Genomic DNA, 20,852 nt, shown 5'->3' with positions numbered 1-20,852 from the left:
ACACACCCCTCTGCTGACTGCCCCTGTGGCTCCTCCCACAGAGTCCTGTATAAAGGTGTTCGCCTTGCCCCTCCCCCTCAGTCCGGGGGCAGACACTCACTGTGGAGGTCGTATTGTACAGCGAATAAAAGCCTTTCAGTATTTTACCAAACCTCAGTCTTTTGGAGTAATTGAAGGTGCTTCAGAGCAATACCATTATGATTTGTGTCTGAAGCAATTAAAACACAAACTTCATGTTGCATACTAGTTAAATGGCTGTAGAATGTAACCTGTCCTCTCTCACTGTCAGGTAGTTGCCACACCTTAGCATGGTCCTTAGTATTGGATGTGGGAGACTCGAGTTCAAGGAAATCAGCACTTCTTACACGTAACCTGTATCTTATAATGAAGAGATGCATTACAACACCAGCAAGTACAATTGCCCAAAGAGTGGTCATTGTGATGATTGAACTCCATATTTGATATTTTGAAGGTAGAGTAGCGATGAGTAGAAAAGATAAGGACAGATATCTTTGCCATAAACTCTAGAGATTCTTCAGAATCAGAATCAGAATCTGGTTTAATTTCACCGGCATATGTCGTGAAATTGGTCGACTCTGCAGCAGCAGTACAATGCAATAAATAATAATGGAGAAAAAACTGTGAATTACAGTAAGTATGTATATTAGATAGTTAGATTAAGTAAGTAGGGGAAAAGTAGAAATAAAAATGTAGTGAGGTGGTGTTCATGGGTTCAATGTTCATTCAGAAATTGGATGGCAGAACAGAAGAAGCTGGTTCTCAATCATTGCATGGGTGCCTTACAGCTTCTGTGTCACCTTTCCGATGCTAGCAATGAGAACAAGGCATGACCTGGGTGAAGGGGGTCCTTAATGTTGGATGTTTGAGGCATCGCTCCTTGAAGAAGTCCTGGATACCGTGGAAGCTGGTGCCCATGATGGAGCTAAGTTTACAAGTCTCTGCAGCTTATTTCAATTCTGTGCAGAGTCGATCACTGCCCCCATACCAGATGGTGATGCAGCTGGTTAGAATGCTCTCCACGGTACATCTGGAGAAATTTGCAAGTGTCTTTGGTGACATAACAAATGTTCTCAAACTCTAAATGAAATGTAGACACTTTCCTGCCTTCTTTGCAGTGAGATTGATATGTTGGGTCCAAGTTAGGTGCTCAGAGATATTAACCCACAGGAATCAGAAATTGCTTGAAATTCAGATGCTGGAAAACCAGAGCAACACAACAAAATGCTGGGGCAACTCAGCACAACAAGCAGCACCTATGGAGAGGATTAAATAGTTTCATATAGGGCCGATACCCTACTGGAAAGCAAGAGAGAAAAAGCCAGAATAAGAAGGTGGGGTGAGGGGAAGAGTACAAGGTAGTGAACAATTGAAAGGGAAAGTAGTTTGGAAGAGGAGGTGACAGGTGGAAAAGGTGAAGGCTGAAGAAGAGGCAATCTGACAGAAGAGGGGAGTGGACCATGGGAGAAAGGGAGGGAGGAGGGTTACCAGAGGGAGGTGACAGGCGGATGAGGAGAAGAGAAGGAGTAAGAGAGAGCCAGAATGGGGAACAGAAAAATAAAGGGGGAGAGAGGAGAAATTACCAGAGTTAGAGAAGTTCATGTTCATGCTATTAGGTTGGAGGCCATCGAGTTGGAATATAAGGTGTTGTTCCTCCAACCTAGGACTGGCCTCATCATGAGTCTCGGATGGGAATGGGAAGTAGAAATGAAATGGGCAGCCGCTGATTACTTTTGTCTTTGGTTGCATTGTACTCTCCTTATGTTGCAACTGTTTTAGGTTCAATAGAATGAATTTACCAAGGTTGGGTAGGGTACTCAATCATTTCTTTATAGCACATTTATTGTACATGACCTAGGTGTATCCTCTATCCACAGATAAGCAAGTAATTCCAAGGGCAAACAAGTTTGAAGAACAATTTACCATTAAGATCGACGCCATTGCATCTTTACGTCAAAGAGCTGGATGCAATATCGTAGAAGTTCAACAAATTCTTGTGTGGCTAAAGGCAGGAAAGTGTTGCCAAAAACGTTACATCCTGTTACATCAGGTGCTGTGCTGTCCGTTCCTTATCTACCAAAAATAACCATGAATCTGAGCTTCCATATTTCATAGAGTCAAATGCGACAGAAACAAGTTCTGGGCCAATACTCATTGAAGTTTAGAAGAATGAGGAGGTATCTCAAAACCTATTGACTGTTGAAAGGGCTAAACAGAGTGGATGTGGAGAAGGTGTTTCCTATAATGTAGAGTCGAGAACCAGAGGGCACAGCCTCAAATTAGAGGAACATCCATTTAGAATGGAGAGAAGGAGGAATTTCTTTATCTAGAAGGTGGTGAATCTGTGGAATTTGTTGCCACAGGTGGCTGTAAAGGCCAGGTCATTGAGTGTATTCAAGGCAGAGGTTGATAGATTTTTGATAAGTTATGACATGAAAGGTTATAGGGAGAAGGCAGGAGAACGGAGATGAGGGGGAAATGGATTGGCCATTATGAAAGGACAGAATAGACCTGATTGGTTGAATGGCCAAACTGTGCTCCAATGTCTTAATGTCTTATGTTCTAAGCCCTACAGTCCACTGTCCATGGGGACCATCTAGCACTCATTTACACTGTTCCTACACTATTCTATTTTAACTCAACTTCACACTCAACATCAGTGCAAGTTGCACTGCTAAATTAGTGTCTACAAATGGAATGACATAGGTTTAATGTGAAAACTAAAAGCTTTAGAGGGGAACAATTTTGTGGAAGAATATTTTCATTCAGAGCATGGTTTCATTCTGGAATGCTCTGAGAGAGGAGGGGGGTGAAGGCAGGTGCTATTGCACATCTAAGAAGCACCTACACAAGCACACCGCAAACAACAGATCAAGTGTTGAAAAATGGGATTGGCATGGATCAGGAGGTCCCATCCTTTCGTATACTTTGGACCAATTACATTAGGTAAGGGGTCTGTGGACCCCGGGTTCAGAACCCCTGGTATGGACATAGAAGATGAAGGACTGATCTCTACACAGATCCTTATAAATCACTATTGATGCACCGTACAAATTAACCTCTCCAGATGCATAACGGCCTGGTACGGTAATTGCTCTGGTTGTGACTGCAAGAAACTGCAGAGAGATGTGGGCACAGCTCAGCACATTACAGAAACCAGCCATGCCTCCATTACATCTGTCTACACATCTCCATGCCAAGAAGAAGCAGGCAGCATAGATCTAGAGCATGCTCTCTTTATCACCCTCCAGTCAGGCAGAAGGTACGGAAGCCAGAAAGCATGTACACCAGGCTCAAAGGTAGCTTCTATCCATAAGACCATAAGACAACAATACATTGGAGCAGAATTAAGTTCTTCGATTAAGTAAGTCTGCCATTTGATCATGCTGAGCCATTTTTCTCTTAAACTCCACTCTCCTGCCTTCTCCCCATAACATTTCATGCACTGACTTATCAAGAATCTGTCTGTCATCCTTCACTTTAAATACACTCAACGACCTGGTCTCCACAGCCAAATATGGCAATGAATTCCACAGATTCACCATGCTCCGGCTAAAGAAGTTCTTGATCATCAGCATTTTACATGGACATCCCTCTGTTCTGAGGTTGTGCCCACAGCTCCTAGACTCTCCCACTACAGGAAACATTATCTCACATCCACTCTAACTTGGCCTTTCAACATTCGATAGATTTCAATTAGATCCCTCCTTATTCTTCTAAATTCCAGCAAGTACAAGCCCAGAGCCATAAAATGCTTTTCCTATGATAGCCTTTTAATCCTGGAATAATTTTCATGACCCTCCTTATAACCTTCTCCAATGTCAACACATTCTTTCTCAAATAAAGGGCCAAATCTTCTCACAATATTCCAAATGAGGTCTCACCAATGCCTTATAAAGGTTTCAACATTACATCCTTATTTTTATATTCTAGTTCTCTTGAAATGAATGCTATCATTGCATTTGCATCCAAATCATTGACATATAATATAAAGAGAAGTGGTACCAATACCGACCCCTGCAGAACACCACTAAGTGCTGGCAGCCCATCAGAAAAGGCTCCCTTTATTCAAACTCTTTACCTCCTGTCAATCAGCCAATATTCTATTGAAGTTAGTATCTTTCCTGAAAAACAATGTGCTCTTACCTTGCTAAGCAGCCTCATGTGTGGCACTTGGTCAAAGATCTTTTGTAAATCCAAGTACACAACACTCACCAATTCTCCTTTGAATGTCATGCTTGATAAATTCTTTGCTCAAAGAATTCCAACAGATTTGTCAGGCAAGATTTTCTCTTAAGGAAACCATACTGACTTTGGCCCATTTTATCTTCAAGTATCCTGAAACCACATCTTTAACAATCGACTTCAACATCTTCCCAAGAAATGAAGTCAAGCTAATTGGCTCTCAGCCTGAAATGTTAACTGTACTTTTTTCCAAAGAAACTGCCTGGCCTGCTGAGTTCCTCCAGCATTTGTGTGTGTTGCTTGGATTTCCAGCATCTGCAGATTTTCTCCTGTTTGTGACGTATAATTTCCTTTCTTCTGCCTCCCTCCCTTCTTGAAGAGTGGAATGACATTTGCAATTTTCCAGTGCTCTGGAACTATGCCAAAATGTAGTGATTCTTGAATGATCATTACTAATGCATCCACAATCTCTTCAGCCACCCCTTTAAGAATCTTTGTGTGTAGCTTATCTGGTCCAGGTGACTTATCCAGCTTCAGACCTTTCAGCACCTTCTCCCTTGTCATGGCAACTGCACTGTCTTCTGACACCTGACACCCTTGAACATCCAGCATACTGCTGGAGTCTTCCACACTGAAGACTGATGCAAAATACTTATTCAACCATTTCTTTGTCCTTAGTACTACCTCTCTAGTGTCATTTTCCAGTGATCTGATATCTACTCTCACTTCTATTTTACTCTCTATATATCTGAATAAATTTTTAGTATCCTCTTTGATATTATTGGCAAGCATAACTTTATATTCCATCCTTTATCCTTAATGGCCTCTTTAGTTGACTTCTGTTGGTTTTAAAAAGCCTCCCAATTCTCTAATTTCCCACTAAATTTTGTTCTATGATATGCCCTCTCTTTTGCTTTTACTTTGGCTTTGACTTCACTTGTCATCCACAGTGATGCCTTTCTGCCTTTCAAATGGATAATCCCATGATTATAAGATTATTGAGCAGTACCTTCATATAATAAAGTGAACTTAAACTTGAAAGGTCATTTTGATGATATCAGAAGGGATTAGGCAAGTGTGGATTGGGACAGGTTGTTTTCTGCCAAAGTTGGATTTGGAAGTGGGAGCCTTCAAAAGTGAAATTTTGACAGTACGGAGTTTGCATATTCCTGTCACAATAAAAAGGCAAGGATAACAGGTTTAGGGAACTTTGTTTTTTAACAGCTATTGAGGCCCAACTTAAGAAAGAGAAGGAGGTGCATAGCAGGTATAGGCAGATTAATGGGGGAGACCTGAAATGGATTTTTTGCATCTGCATTTACTCAGAGACATATACATTTTCTATAGAGGTGAGGTAAAGCATCACTGAGGTCATGAACCCTATACAGATTACAGAGCTGGAGATGTTTGCTGTCTTGAGGCAAATTAGGGTAGATAAATCCCTAGGGCTTGATAGATATTCCCTTTGACCCTGTGGGAGGCAATTGCAGAAATTGCAGGTCTCTAGCAGAGATATTTAGAATGTCCTTAACCACAAGTGAGGTGCTGGAGGATTGAAAGATATCTAATATTGTTCCATTATTTAAGAAAGTTTCTAAGAATAAGCCAGGAAATTATAGGCCAATGATCTTGACATCCATAGTGGGAAAGTTATGGAAAGCCTTCTAATGGATCGGATTTGAATATTTCAATAGACATGGACTGAGTAGGGATAGTCAGCATGGCTTCGTGCTTGGTAGGTTGTATACCGAGTTTTCTAGAAGTTTCCAGGGAAGTTGACAAAGGGAATGCACTGGATGTTGATTACATGGATTTTAGCAAGGGCTTTGACAAGATCCTGCATGGGATGTTGGTAAAGAAGGTTCAGTAGCTTGGCATTCAAGATGAAATTGTGAACTGGATTAGGCACTGGCTTTTCGGGAGAAGCCAGAGAGCAGTAGTAGATGGTTGCCTCTCAGACTGGAGACCAATGTTCCTTCTAATTTTTAGTAGTTAATGGGCGCAAAAATCTTATGTTGTGCATATCTTTTCCCTGTGACAAAAATATGTGCGTACTGAATGCACACATGGCACAGTTTACGTAGGTTTACAAAATATTTGACATAAAATTGCACAGAATAACAACAAAATAACATACATATTTAAGTCACTCAGTTATTTTTTCTCTCTCCTGTCTTTGGCATTTACCCATTCTTTGTAAACTCTATCTAGACTAATAGAATTTCCATCCAATTGATTTCTTTTGATTCGCATTAACATATCCAAATGACATTCACCTAAACGGTTTCTTAGCTTGTTTTTGAGTTGATTCATTAGGCTAAAACCTCGCTCATAGTCTGCACTAGATGCAAGAAAGGTTCCCCCAATGTCCATCAACTGTGCAAGGTCACAAAACTGTTTATTTTGAAGTACAAATGCCATCATTTGAACAAAGTTTAAAATCAGTTTGGATTTAATTTTTGCTTGCACGGAAAATTTGAAATCATTAAACTCTAACTATTACAGTATTTTCAGCTAGAAAATCATGATATTTTAGACATAAGGTATTAACTTGTTCATCGCCAAATGTGAAGTCACAATCAGCAATTGCGGAGAAATCAAAAGCTAACCATTCTTGTACCTCATCTTCAGGAAACCTTTCTTCTAAATGAACACAAAGACTATTTATAAAAGTCAACAGCGAACTTGTATCTACTGTGATGTTTTCTTCATATTGTTGGCTTAGCAAAACTTTAACTTTGTCACTCCACGAAACATTGTGTCCCAGATACCTACTGCTTTCTTATCTTGATAATTTTGGCTCACGCAAAATGAAGCGAATCGATCGGTGTCAGGCCAGTCTTCTGTAGAATCTTGCACAGTGCAGTCAGTTCATCAAAGACATCACTTAAAACCTGTAAAGTACTTTTGCGCTTCATGCCCTTCACTTCTTTTGAATCAATATTTTTTTTTCAATGAAAACTAGTAAGCTATCTATAGGATTTGAAACAGACCTAAAAGATTTGAAACAGATCTTCGCAAATTTTAGGATATAAACACTGTCTGCCAAAAATGGCTGCCACCGTGATGCAGCTGTACAAACCGGAACAGGAAAGGTGAGGTGACGTAAATTAGTGACGTGCATTGTGATATTTGAAAAAATGACTAACTAGTTAAAAGAATCATTTAGCTGAAATATTATTTTCAATAAGTATAGTTATTAATTACTATATTATTTTAGGTAACTAACCTTTTGTGCGCACATTAGTTTCCATTGTGCACTGGTTGAAAAACGTGTGTGCGAGCACACGGCTTAGAGGGAACATGGCAGGAGACCTACGTCTAATGAAGTGCTGCAGTGTTCGGTGCTGGGTCCATTGTTGATTGTCACCTGTATCAATGATCTGGATGATAATATGGTGAACTGGATGAGCAAATTTCTGGATAACACCAAGATTGGAGGTGTAGGTGACAGTGAGGAAGGCTATCAAAGCTTGCAGCGGGAACAGGACCAGCTGGAAAAATGGGCTGAAAAATGGCAGATGGGACTTAATGGAGACCAGTGCGAATTGTTGTACTTTGGGAGAACCAACCAGGGTAGGTGTTACATGGTGAGCAGTAGTGCGGTAGAACAGAGGGATCTGGGAATACAGATCTATAATTCCTTGACAGTGGCGTCACAGGTAGAGAGGATGTTAAAGACAGCTTTTGGCACATTGGCCTTCATAAATCAATGTGTTGAGTACAGGAGTTGGGATGTTATCTTGAAACTGTATTGTGTATTGTGTGCAGTTTTGTTCATCTACCGGTAGAAAACCTTAAATAAGATTGAAAAAGTGTAGAGAAAATTTACAAGGCTGTTGCCGGGATGTGAGGTCCTGTGCTATAGGGAAGGGTTTAGTAGCTCAGGACTTTATTTCCTGGAATGTAGACGATTGAGGGGAGATTTGGTAGAGGAAAACAAATTTATGAAGGGTATTTATACAGTAAATGCAAGCAGGCTATTCCCACTGAGGTTGGGTGAGATTAGAACTACAGGTCGTGGGTTAAGGGTGAAAGGTGAAATGTTTATAGGGAACATGAGGAGGGTCTTTGCTCAGAGGGTGGTGAGAGTGTGGAATGAGCTATCAGCGCAAGTGGTGAATGTAGTTTAGATTTCAGCATTTAAGTGAACTTTGGATAGGAGCAGTATGGAGGGCTATAGTCTAGGCTCATTGATGGTTTGAAATGAACTAGATAGGTTAAAGAGCCTGTTGCTGTGCTATGGAGTTCTATGACTCTATGACTCTTTATCTACTCATAATGAACTTCCACCTTATTGTTTAGCCACACTACACCTTCTCTGTAGCTATAACACTTCATTCTGCATTCTGGTATTGTTTTCTCCTTGTACTATCTCAACACACTGTTGTAATAAATTGATCTGTGTAACTGTTATGCAAGCCATTGTACGTGTGCCAATAATAAGCCAATTTACAAATATTATCCTCTTTGTCACATTAAATGACTATTACGTTTCCAGCTCTGTTATAAATGGTTGTGTAAGAACACAGGGTTAATGATAATGTATTATGTGAAATCTGAAGGCCACAAGGAAATACGAACATTTTTAAAATCTTCTACGGCATGTTCAGAACATTCTTTAACAAAAGGAGAAAGCTCTTCAAATCCTCCAGTATCACAAATGAGATCCAAGTGTTTTTTTTCACACGAAGGACTGGGGAGATGTTTTATCTATTCTTAAGTAGAATTGAATTCAATCTCAAATGCTTCATCAACTGTGGCATGCAAATTTACAAACACATATTGTTATTTTTCTTTTTTTGCTGTGTTGCTCTCTCTCACCACTGGACAGTGAAATTATCAGTCATTCGTATAGAACGAAGAGAATCCAAAATGTATTAATAATTGCTTCAGCCGTCTGTAAGAAGCAATGAATGCATTATATCATTACAAAAACTTTTTAATCAATTTTATAATTGTGTTAACCAAAACAATGTCTTGTACAATTATATCTGACCATGGATTGAAACTTCACCTACTCCCCACTATTTCTTGTCTGCTGCTGGACCATGACCCAAGGCTGATACAATTTATTGGGTGCTATCTATTACTCATGGACCATCATCCATCTGTGTGAATCTCAGCTGTGAGCAAAGAGCTTTATTACTGAGATGAACATAACTTGACCCCGAGCGCACTCATTTGCCATTTCAATTTTGGGCATCAGGCAGAGAATGGTTTGGAGTTTACAGTTCCCAATCTGGCTGTCTGCAATTCTATAGATATCCAAGCAAATGCAGATGTCCCAAAGGCATAGTAAGTTATTTGTGGTGGCTTTCCTGGAAGTACTCCAATGTCAGACTGTTCAAGGAACACCATGTGAGTCTGCAAAATGGTGAAATTTCTCTAGCATACATGGAGGAAAATGTTCCACAAAACTGTGCGCTCTCTTAGACATTTCTTTTATTTCATTGTAAGATATCAGTTGTGGGTGACAAAGGTAAACAATTTCGATAATAACTTAAATCTTTCAGTTTACTTTAGTATTTTAGATTAATTTTAGTGTTTATTTTATAAAATATGTTGACATTTTTAAAAAGGGTTTAATGACTTTTCAGTTCTTGAATGGTCTTGAATGTTTAGTTTCATTCAGAAACATTTAATTTTGATGGCTGACTAAGATATTAGTAAAATCCAGACCGAAAAAAAACATAGGCCAAGAACTTGAATCCATGAATGTTGCGGAAGTCTGCGGTTGATCACAATACAGCTTGTCTTCTGCCGAGCGAACAGCCGGGGCAGCACCAACTCCTGCTTGGACACCACACCACACTGCCTCAAACTCTGATTATCCTTCTTCCTGGGCAAAGGAAACAGCAGAGGGCAAGGATGGGAAAGTGAGGGACAGATGAGGAAGGTATTTCCAGTAAACCAGGAAGTACCCTACTATAAAATGTCTAAAGAAAAATAAATTACAAACGTGTCATGGTACTAATATAGCAATTATGCACGTACTTTTTAAATTCACAAAGGCCCCATTTTCCACAATCCCTTCACCCACATCCTCATTCTTATACACCATTTCATCCTACCTAGTTCACTAGAAATATCCTCCTGTGTAAAATAAAAAAGTGAATTAAAAGGGGATTGAAATATTAATTGGACTAATAATATTCAGCAGACAGTAGATCTGTTATTATATCACCAACAAAGTCTGAAGGATGCAGGAATATGGGAGATTTTCTTTATTTGACTTTTTATAAACCCACACTGATGATCTTAACTAATGTCAATTAAACATGGAACAATACCTGGAAAAGGAGAGCCCTCTCATACAGTACCTGAACACTTGACTATTGCAGTGATTCTTCCATTTCATAGGACTGGGTAGTATACACTCTAAAGTACACTTCACAGGCGTTCTATTACACAACACATTTCATAATTTCCATTGCCATTCTATCAAGCCATCGATGCATTGGTAAAAGAAGTGTCGATGTGGACAAGTTCAGGGAAAAAATCCAGAACAAAGCAATGATGAAGTTAAGCCCACTGATAATTAGCTACATGGCATATAAAGGGTACAGAAATACGAGCATAAGACCATCAGATATAGGAGCAGAATTAGACCATTTGACCCATCAAGTCTGCTCTGCCATTTCATCATGGCTGATCCATTTTCCCTCTGAGCCCCAATCTACTGCCTTCCTCCTGTATCCCTTCATGCCTTGACCAATAAAGAATCTATCAACATCTGTCTTAAATATACACAAAGACTTGGCCTCCAAAGCTGCCTGAGGCAACAAATGCTACAGATTCACTACTCTCTAACTAAAGAAATTCCTTCTTATCTCCATTCTTCAAGGACACCCTTCTATTCTGAGGCTGTGTCATCTGGTCGGAGATATTCCCACCATAGGAAACATCCTCTCCAGATCCTCTCTATGAAGACCTTCACCTTTCAATAGATTTCAATTAGGTCACCCCTCATTCTTCCGGATTCCAGTGAAGACAGGCCCAGAGCCATCAAATGCTCTTCATATGGCAAGTTGTTCAATCCTGGAATCATTTTCTTGAACCTCCTTTGAACCCTCTCCAGATGCAGCCCATCTTTTCGAAGATAAGGGGCTCAAAACTGCTCACAATACTTCAAATAAGGCTTCACCAATGCTTTTTAAAGGCTCAACATTGTATCCTTGCTTTTATATCCTAGTTCTCTTGAAATGAATGCTAACATCACATTTGCCTTCCTCACCAGACTCAACTTGCAAATTAACCTGCAAGGAATCCTGCACAAGGACTCCCAAGTTAACTTTGTGCCTTAGAGTTTTGTAGTTTCTCTCCATTTAGAAAATAGTCAACAAGTAACTAGTCACCTGTTTAATTTCTTCTACCAAAGTGTATGAACACACACTTCTCGATCCGATATTCCATCTGCAACTTCTTTGTCCATCCTCCTAATCTGTCCAAGTCCTTCTGTAGCCTCTTTACTTTCTCAAAATCACTCGCCCCTTCACCTATCTTCATATAATTTGCAAACTTTGCAACAAAGCCACCAATTCCATTATCCAGAATGTTCATAAGGCATAAAAGAAATCAGCCCCAACTGAGACCCAAGTGAAACACCAGTAGTCATCGGCAGCCAACCAGAAAAGGCTCCCTTTATTCCCATTCTTTGCCTCCTGCCAATCAGCCACTGCTTTATCCATGCTAGAATCTTTCCTGCAATTCCATTGGCTCATAGCTTAATAAGCAGCCTCATGTGTGGCACCTTGTCAAAGACCTTCTGAAAATCCAAAACCACAACATTAACGGATTCTCCTTTGATTATCCTACTTGGTATTTAGAACATAGAACATAGAACATAGGAAGTACAGCACAGTACAGGCCCTTTGGCCCACAATGTTGTGCCGACCCTTCAACACTGCCTCCCATATACCCCCCCCCACTTTAAATTCCTCCATATACCTGTCTAGTAGTATCTTAATTTTCACTAGTGTATCTGCCTCCCCCACTGACTCAAGCAGTGCATTCCACACGCCAACCAAAGAATTCCAACAGATTCATCATGCAAGATTTTCCCTTGAGAAAACCATGCTAACTAGTGCTTATTTTATCATGCGTTTCCAAATATCCCTGAACCACATCCTTAACAATCAACACTAACATCTTCAAAACAACTGAGGTCAGACAAACTGGCCTATAATTTCCTTTCTTCTGCCTTTCTCCTTGAAGAGTGAAGTGACTTTTGCAATTCCTAATCTTCAAAAACCATTCCAGAATCTAGCGATTCTTGAAAGATCATTGCTAGTGCCTCCACAATCTCGTCAGCCACCTCTTTCAGAATCCTGTGGTGTACACCCTCAGGACCAGGTGACTTTTCTACCTTCAGATCTTTCAGTTTCCCAAGAACCTTCTCCCTACTAATGGTAACTTCACACAATTCATGACCCCTGACACCTGGAACTTCCACCAGTCTGCTTCTGTCTTCCACAGTGAAGAATGATACAAAATACTTATTCAGTCCATCTGCCATTTCTTTGTCCCCCATTACTACTTCTCCATCATCATTTTCCAGCAGTTCAATATCTGGTCTCATCCCTCTTTTACATTTTACGTATCTGAAGAAAATTTTGGTATCCTTTTTGACTATTATTGGCTAGCTTACTTTTCTATTCCGCCTTTACCTTCTTAATGACTTTTTTCAGTTGCCTTCTGTTTGTTTTTAAAAGCATCCCAATCCTCTAACTTCCCACAAATTTTCCTCTATTAAATGCCCTCTCTTTGTCTTATGTGGTCTTTGACTTCACTAATTAGTCACAGTTGTGTCATCTTGCCTTTAGAAAATCATTGTGAATCACAACCACAAAACCAAAATATACACTCACTTGGTGAAGAACCCCTGTAAACCTACATGTTAATGCAAATATCTCATCAGCCATTCATGTGGCAGCAACTCTATGCATAAAATCATGTAGACATGGTCAAGATGTTCAGTTGTTGTCCAGTCCAAACTTCAGAATGGGGAAGAAATGACTTTGACCATGGAATGATAGTTGGTGTCAGACAGGGTGGTTAGTTTATCTCAGAATCTGATCTCCTGGGAATTTCACACATAAATCTCATGGGAGTATACAAAGAATGGTGTGAAAAACAAAAAAAAACATCCAGTGAACAGCAGTTCTGTGGGCAAAATCACCTTGTTGACACAAGAAGTAAAAGGAGAATGATTAGACTGGTTCCAACTGACAGGAAGGCAACAGTAACTCAAATAAGCACGCGTTAAAACAGTGGTGGGCAGAAGAACATCTCTGCATGCAAAGCACATTGAACCTTGAAGTGGATGGGCTACAGCAGTACAAGATCATGAACATACACTCAGTACAGGAGATACCTAGTAAAGTATCTGATACATTTTTAACCTCAAAACATTAAGCTAATTAAAAGAAAAACACGACAGCCAAAAGATATGACTCTTAGTTTGTTCTTAACTTTAAACGAGATGCCACATATCATGTGGTAGCATCATGACATATGCAATTCACGAGTTTTAAAAGTTTTATTTATCCATGAATTCATTAAAATACAGCACAGAATAGGCTCTTCAAGCACACTGCTCAGCAAACTTCTGATTTAATCCTAGCCAAATCATGGAACAATTTGCAATGGCTAATTAACCAGTTAGGAAATTGGAGATGCAGCTCGACGACCTTTGTCTGGGTCAGGGAAAGTGAGGAGGTGATAGAGAGGAGCTTTTGGCAGGTAGTCACACCGGGGCCTGGGGAGATAGATAAATGGGTAATAGTCAGGAGAGGGAAGAGCAAGAGTCGGATACTAGAGAGTACCCCTGTGGCTGTCCCCTTAACAATAAGTACTCCTGTTTGAGTACTGTTTGGGGGGGATGACCTACCTGGGGGAAGCAACAGTGGCCATGCCTCTGGCACAGAGTCTGGCCCCGTGTCTCAGAAAGATAGGGAAAGGAAGAAGGCAGCAGTGATACGGGACTCTATAGTTAGGGGGTCAAACAGGTGATTCTGTAGATGCAGGAAAGAAGCACGGATGGTAGTCTGCCTCCCAGGCGCCAGGGTCCGGGATTTTGCTGATCGTGTCCACGATATCCTGAAGTGGGAAGGAGAACAGCCAGAGGACGTGGTACATACTGGTACCAATGATATAGCCAGAAAAAGGGAGGACGTCCTGAAAGCAGACTACAGGGAGTTAGGAAGGAACTTGAGAAACAGGACCATAAAGGTAGTCATCTCGGGATTACTGCCTGTTCCATGTGACAGTGAGTATAGGAATAGAGTGAGGTGGAGGAAAGATGTGTGGCTGAGGGATTGGAGCAGGGGGCAGGGATTCAGATTTCTGGATCATTGGGACCTCTTTTGGGGCAGGAGTGACCTGTACAAAAAGGACAGGTTGCACTTGATCCCAGGGGGACCTATATCCTGGCGAGGGGGTTTGCTAAGGCCTTTGGGGAGAGTTTAAACTAGGAGTGCTGGGGGGTGGGAACCAAACTGAAGAAACGGAGGAAGAGGTGGTTGGCTCACAAATAGAGAAAGCTTGGAGACAGTGTGAGAGGGAGGATAGGCAGGTGATAAAGAAGAGACACCCTCAGACTGATGGTTTGAGATGTGTCTATTTTAATGCAAGGAGTATTATGAACAAAGCGGATGAGCTTACTGCATGGATCAGTACTTGGAGCTATGATGTTGTGGCCATTACAGAGACTTGGATGGCTCAGGGGCAGGAATGGTTACTTCGAGTGCCAGGCTTTAGATGTTTCAGAAAGGACAGGGGGGAGGCAAAGGAGGTGGGGATGTGGCACTGTTGATCAGAGATAGTGTCACGGCTGCAGAAAAGGAGGAAGACATGGAGGAATTGTCTACAGAGTCTCTGTGGATGGAAGTTAGGAACAGCAAGGGGTCAATAACACTACTGGGTGTTTTCTATAGCCCACTCAACAGTAACAGGGACATTGAGGAGCAGAATCCAAAAAAGTGCATAATAACTGTGGTGGGAGATTTTAATTTTCCAAATATCGATTGGCATGTCCCCAGAGCGAAGGGTTTAGATGGGGTGGAGTTCATTAGGTGTGTTCAAGAAGGTTTCTTGATACAATATGTAGATAAGCCTACAAGAAGAGAGGCTGTACTTGATCTGGTATTGGGAAGTAGTCATAGTCATACTTTATTGATTCTGAGGGAAATTAGTTTTCATTACAGTTGCACCATAAATAATTAAATAGTAATAAAACCATAAATAATTAAATAGTAATATGTAAATTACGCCAGGAAATAAGTCCAGGACCAGCCTATTGGCTCAGGGTGTCTGACCCTCGAAGAGAGGAGTTATAAATTTGGTGGCCACAGGCAGGAATGACCTCCTATGACGTTCAGTGTTGCATCTCGGTGGAATGAGTCTCTGGCTGGATGTACTCCTGTGCCAAATCAGTCCATTATGTAGTGGATGGGAGACATTGTCCAAGATGACATGTAACTTGGACAGCATCCTCTTTTCAGACACCACCGTCAGAAAGTCACTGTCAGAAACGAACCTGATCAGGTGACAGTTCTCTCAGTGGGAGAGCATTTTGCACAATTCTATCTTTTTTATCATAGCATTGGAGAGGGATAGGAACAGACAAGTTAGGAAAGTGTTTAATTGGAGTAAGGGGAAATATGAGGCTATCAAGCAAGAACTTGGAAGCAGATGTTCTCAGGGAAATGTACAGAAGAAACGTGTCAAGTGTTCAGGGGATATCTGCGTGGAGTTCTGCATAGATACATTCCAATGAGACGGAAATTATGGTAAGGTACAGAAACCGTGGTGTACAAAGGCTTTTGCAAATCCAGTTAAGAAGAAAAGGAGAGATTACGAAAGGTTCAAGAAACCAGGTAATGATAGGGATCTAGAAGATTATAAGGCTAACAGGAAGGAGCTTAAGAAGGAAATTAGGAGAGCCAGAATGGGTTATGAGAAGGCCTTGGTGGACAGGATTAAAGAAAACCCCAAGGCATTCTACAAGTAAACAACAAGAGGATAAGACTTGAGACAATAGGACCAACATAGTGTAAAGGTAGAAAAGTGTGTATGGAACCAGAGGAGATAGCAGAGGTACTTAATGAATACTTTGCTTCAGTATTCAATATGGAAAAGGATCTTGATGATTGTAGTGTATACTTACAGCGGACTGAAAAGCTTGAGCATGCAGATATTAAGAAAGAGGATGTGCTGGAGCTATTGGAAAACATCATGTTGGATAAGTCACCTGGACCATATAAGATGTACCCCAGGCTACTGTGGGAGGCAAGGGAAGAGATTGCTGAGCCTCCGGCAATGATCTTTGCATCATCAATGGGGACGAGAGAGGTTCTGGAGGATTGGAGGGTTGCGGATGTTGTTCCATTATTCAAGAAGGGGAGTAGAGATATCCCAGGAAATTATAGACCTGTGAGACTTAATTCAGTGGTTGGTAAGTTGTTGGAGAATATCCTGAGAGGCAGGATTTATGAACATTTGGAGAGGCATAATATGATGAGGAATAGTCAGCATGGCTTTGTCAAAGGCAGGTCGTGCCTTATGAACCTGATTGAATTTTTTGAGGATGTGACTAAACATATTGATGAAGGTAGAGCAGTAGATGTAGTTTATATGGATTTCAGCAAGGCATTTGACGGGTCATATTCTGAATGGAGGTCAGTGACCAATGGTGCGCCTCAGGGATCTGTTCTGGGACACCTACTCTTTGTGAGTTTTATAAATGACCTGGATGAGGACATGGAGGGATGGGTTAGTAAATTTGCTGATGACAGAAAGGTTGGAGGTGTTGGGAATAGTGAGGAGGGCTGTCAGAGGTTACAGTGGCACATTTATAGGATGCAAAACTGGGCTGAGAAGTGGCAGATGGAGTTCAACCCAGATAAGTGTGAGGTGGTTCATTTTGGTAGGTTAAATATGATGACAGAATATTGTATTAAAACTCCAGTTAGGCCACACTTGGAGTACTGTGTCCAGTTCTGGTCACCTCACTATAGGAAGGATGTGGAAGCATTGGAAAGGGTACAGAGGAGATTTACCAGGATGCTGCCAGGTTTAGAAAGTATGCATTATGATCAGAGATTGATGGAGCTAGGACTTTACTCTTTGGAGAGAAGGAGGATGAGAGGAGACATGATAGAGATAGAGTGGATAGCCAGCGCCTCTTCCCCAGGGCACCACTGCTCAATACAAGAGGACATGGCTTTAAGGTAAGGGGTGGGAAGTTCAAAGGGGATATTAGAGAAGGTTTTTTACTCAGAGAGTGGTTGGTGCGTGGAATGCACTGCCTGAGTCAGTGGTGGAGGCAGATACACTAGTGAAGTTTAAGAGACTACTAGACAGGTATATGGAGGATTTTAAGGTGGGGGCTTATATGGGAGGCAGAGTTTGAGGGTCAGCACAACATTGTGCACCGAAGGGCCTGTACTGTGCTGTACTATTCTATAATCTAATTCTGAAGATTAATGGTAAAACTCTTGGCAGTGTGGAGGGTCAGAGGGATCTTGGGGTCCAAGTCCATAAGACACTCAAAGCTGTTGCGTAAGTTGAATCTGTGGTTAAGAAAGCATACGGTGCATTGGCCTTCATCAATTGTGGGATTGAATTTAGGAGCCCAGAGGTAATATTGCAGCTATATAGGACCCTGGTCAGACTCCACTTGGAGTACGGTGCTCAGTTCTGGTTGCCACACTATAGGAAGGATGTGGAACCATAGAAAAGGTGCAGAGGAGATTTACAAGGATGTTGCCTGGATTGGGGAGTATGCCTTATGAGAATAGGTTGAGTGAACTCAGCCTTTTTTCCTTGGAGCGACGGAGGATGAGAAGTGACCTGGTAGAGGTGTATAAGATGATGAGAGGCATTGATCGTGTAGATAGTCAGAGGCTTTTTCCCAGGGCTGAAATGGTTAGCACGAGAGGACACAAATTTAAAGTGCTAGAAGCAGGTACAGAGGAGATGTCAGGGGTAAGTTTTTTATGCAGAGAGTGGTGAGTGTGTGGAATGGGCTGCTGACGACTGTGGTGGAAGCGGATTTGATTGGGCCTTTTAAGAGACTCCTGGACAGCTACATGGAGCTTAGAAAAATAGAGGGCTGTGGGTAATCCTATGTAATTTCTAAGGTAAGGACATGTTCAGCACAGCTTTGTGGGCTGAAGGGCCTGTACTGTGCTGTAGGTTCTCAGGAGTTTCTCTAACAATTTACCAACCACTTGAGTGTGCTAGTAAACCATCACGTGACAGGAATGATTGGTTACATGACATGAAGATGTTTGATCATATGTACAGTCTTGCATGTATGAGACTTTTATTTTTATGTTTAATTAGAGATACAGCATGGTAACAGGCCCTTGTGACCAAACGAGCTCATGTCACCCAAATACACCCAAATGACCAATTAACCTACTGAACTATATTTACTTGGAATGTGGGAGGAAACCCACGTGCTCACAAGAAGAACATACAACATAAAGAGAGTGGTGGAAATTGAAAGTGCGTTCTGGCACTATAACAGTGTTACACTAACTACTATGCTGAAGAGACTTAAGTGGAATGTTGTGCTTGTTGTGTATTTAATATTTGAGCAATATTGTAAACATATATTTTGAGTAAGCATTCTTTATTTGTTTAAATAATTTATTATGAATTATATGTAAAAGTACGTGATTTGCATACATCATGACGATACCCTGTTGTACGTGCATGCCTTGTTTAAGGTAGAAGCAAAACTAAAACCATTTCTCCTGGACTCTCAACTCTTTTTCAATTGGCTTAATGGTTTTGAGTTATAAAATATAACTGTGGCAAACAGGAAGTCTTAAACAAACCTTATGTACCCATTGAAGTACAGCAAAATGTTCAAGTTGAATAAAAGCACATGTCTCTTCAGAAGGGAGTTTAATATTAGGCAGAAAACAGATAAATTCACGGGTGCATAAACAATAAGTTCCAGATGATAATATTCATAATAAAAGCAGAAATGATTGGCTACATCAGAAAGATTGACACGTTTGATACACAACAGATAACTGGATATCGTATATGAAATTTCCATAGATGCTGTCTCTCCTGCTGAGTTCCTCCAGCATTTTATGTGTGTTGTCTTGGACTTTCAGAATCTGCAAACTTTCTCCTGTTTATATATTGTAATTTATAATATTTATTGTATTGCCTCAAACAGCAAATTCTATGGTAGTTGTCAGTGATATTAAACCTGATTATGATAATCTAGTGTTGTTGGTTAGCATGGAAGATGGTGGGCCAAAAAGCCCATTTCCATTCTGTATGACTTTAACTAGTGAGGTAAAACTTAAACAAATGCTGAAATTACCCAAATATTCTATAGCTTTGGGTATAGCATTAAGGGCCCGTTAATGCAAAAGCTGATGAGTATTTTTGATGCTGTCCAAGACAATTACACTGTCAAGAAGACAACTGTCTAAAGGCATTGGTTCAGCCCTTTTGTGGTGCTCATTATAACAAGATTCTGTACCTTTCACGGAAATGTAGGCCCTCCCCTGAAAGACTAATTGTTTAATATCAAATCAAATTTTGCTCCAAGAATCACTGCTTCTAAATTCCCCAGTATGACTTTCTGTGAGATTGAGTTTGACCAAACCATGAACCCCAAAGGATCGTCAAGCAACAGACATTCTTCATTACATGAAGCAATGGATGTAAAAGATACTTTAATAAGCAGCAGTCGTCTCTTTTTGAGATTATTATGGTGCACAACATTTTTTAAATGACAGCTTTTAGCAATGGGGATTTGAAAACAATAATGCAAGCAAGTAGTGAACATTATTTTTAAAGAGTCATCGAATCACTTGGTTCTGACACCTATCAAAAAATCCCAGCTGGTACCCATGGAGTACAGATGGAAAACAACACGTCAAAAATAGCTTCAGTATTAGTGAAACTCCTCAGAGTGGATCTTAACTGTTCTTAATCCATACACACCTGGAGTATTTTATCCTTGAGGGATTCAGAGCCAGACCTCAGCCTGATTAATATCAAGCCAGGAGAATTTAGAATAGTTGGAACTCCAAAAATAGTGGTGATAAGGGTGAATCAACTCATGGTTGTTTTGTGGTATCTGGATTGCTGTGACCAAGGAAACCTGAAGAAATAACTTGTGCTTCTACTGGGCAACAGCTAGCATGAAGGAATTGAACTTGTTCTTAAGATTGTCCGACTGGAAGAGTTCATGGAGGCTCCAACACAAAGCTAATCTTTGTTTAGCCTGTAAACCAGGCTGGTTCCTTAAGGTTGTCACAGCCGGGGAGAGATAGAGCAGATAAGTTCCCACTGTCTCTTAAAAGCTCCCAATAGCGTGCACCTCAAGCAGCCTCTGATGACCAAGTCCAGCTCCTGACCTTCACGTATGGCTTAGCTACTAAGGCTGTTGGAACTATAAAGGAGGAGGGGCAAAAGCAGGCTAATGGCATCTTAGAACCAATTGCTTCAGGCAGATAGGGCTCGTCAGCCATAGTTGGCAGTTCATCCAGGAGAAGGAAAACTCTGATCTCAAACCTCCAAGGACTTGTGGCTTTATCTACTCATGGGGAAGGTTTTGGGAGTAAACCCTGAGGAAAACTCTGGAGCTAGCTGGAGTCCCTAAAGCAGTC

This window comes from Mobula birostris, chromosome 7 (assembly GCF_030028105.1).
Source record: "Mobula birostris isolate sMobBir1 chromosome 7, sMobBir1.hap1, whole genome shotgun sequence".
NCBI classification, from domain to species: Eukaryota; Metazoa; Chordata; class Chondrichthyes; order Myliobatiformes; family Myliobatidae; genus Mobula; species Mobula birostris.
This window is presented reverse-complemented; position numbering follows the sequence as displayed.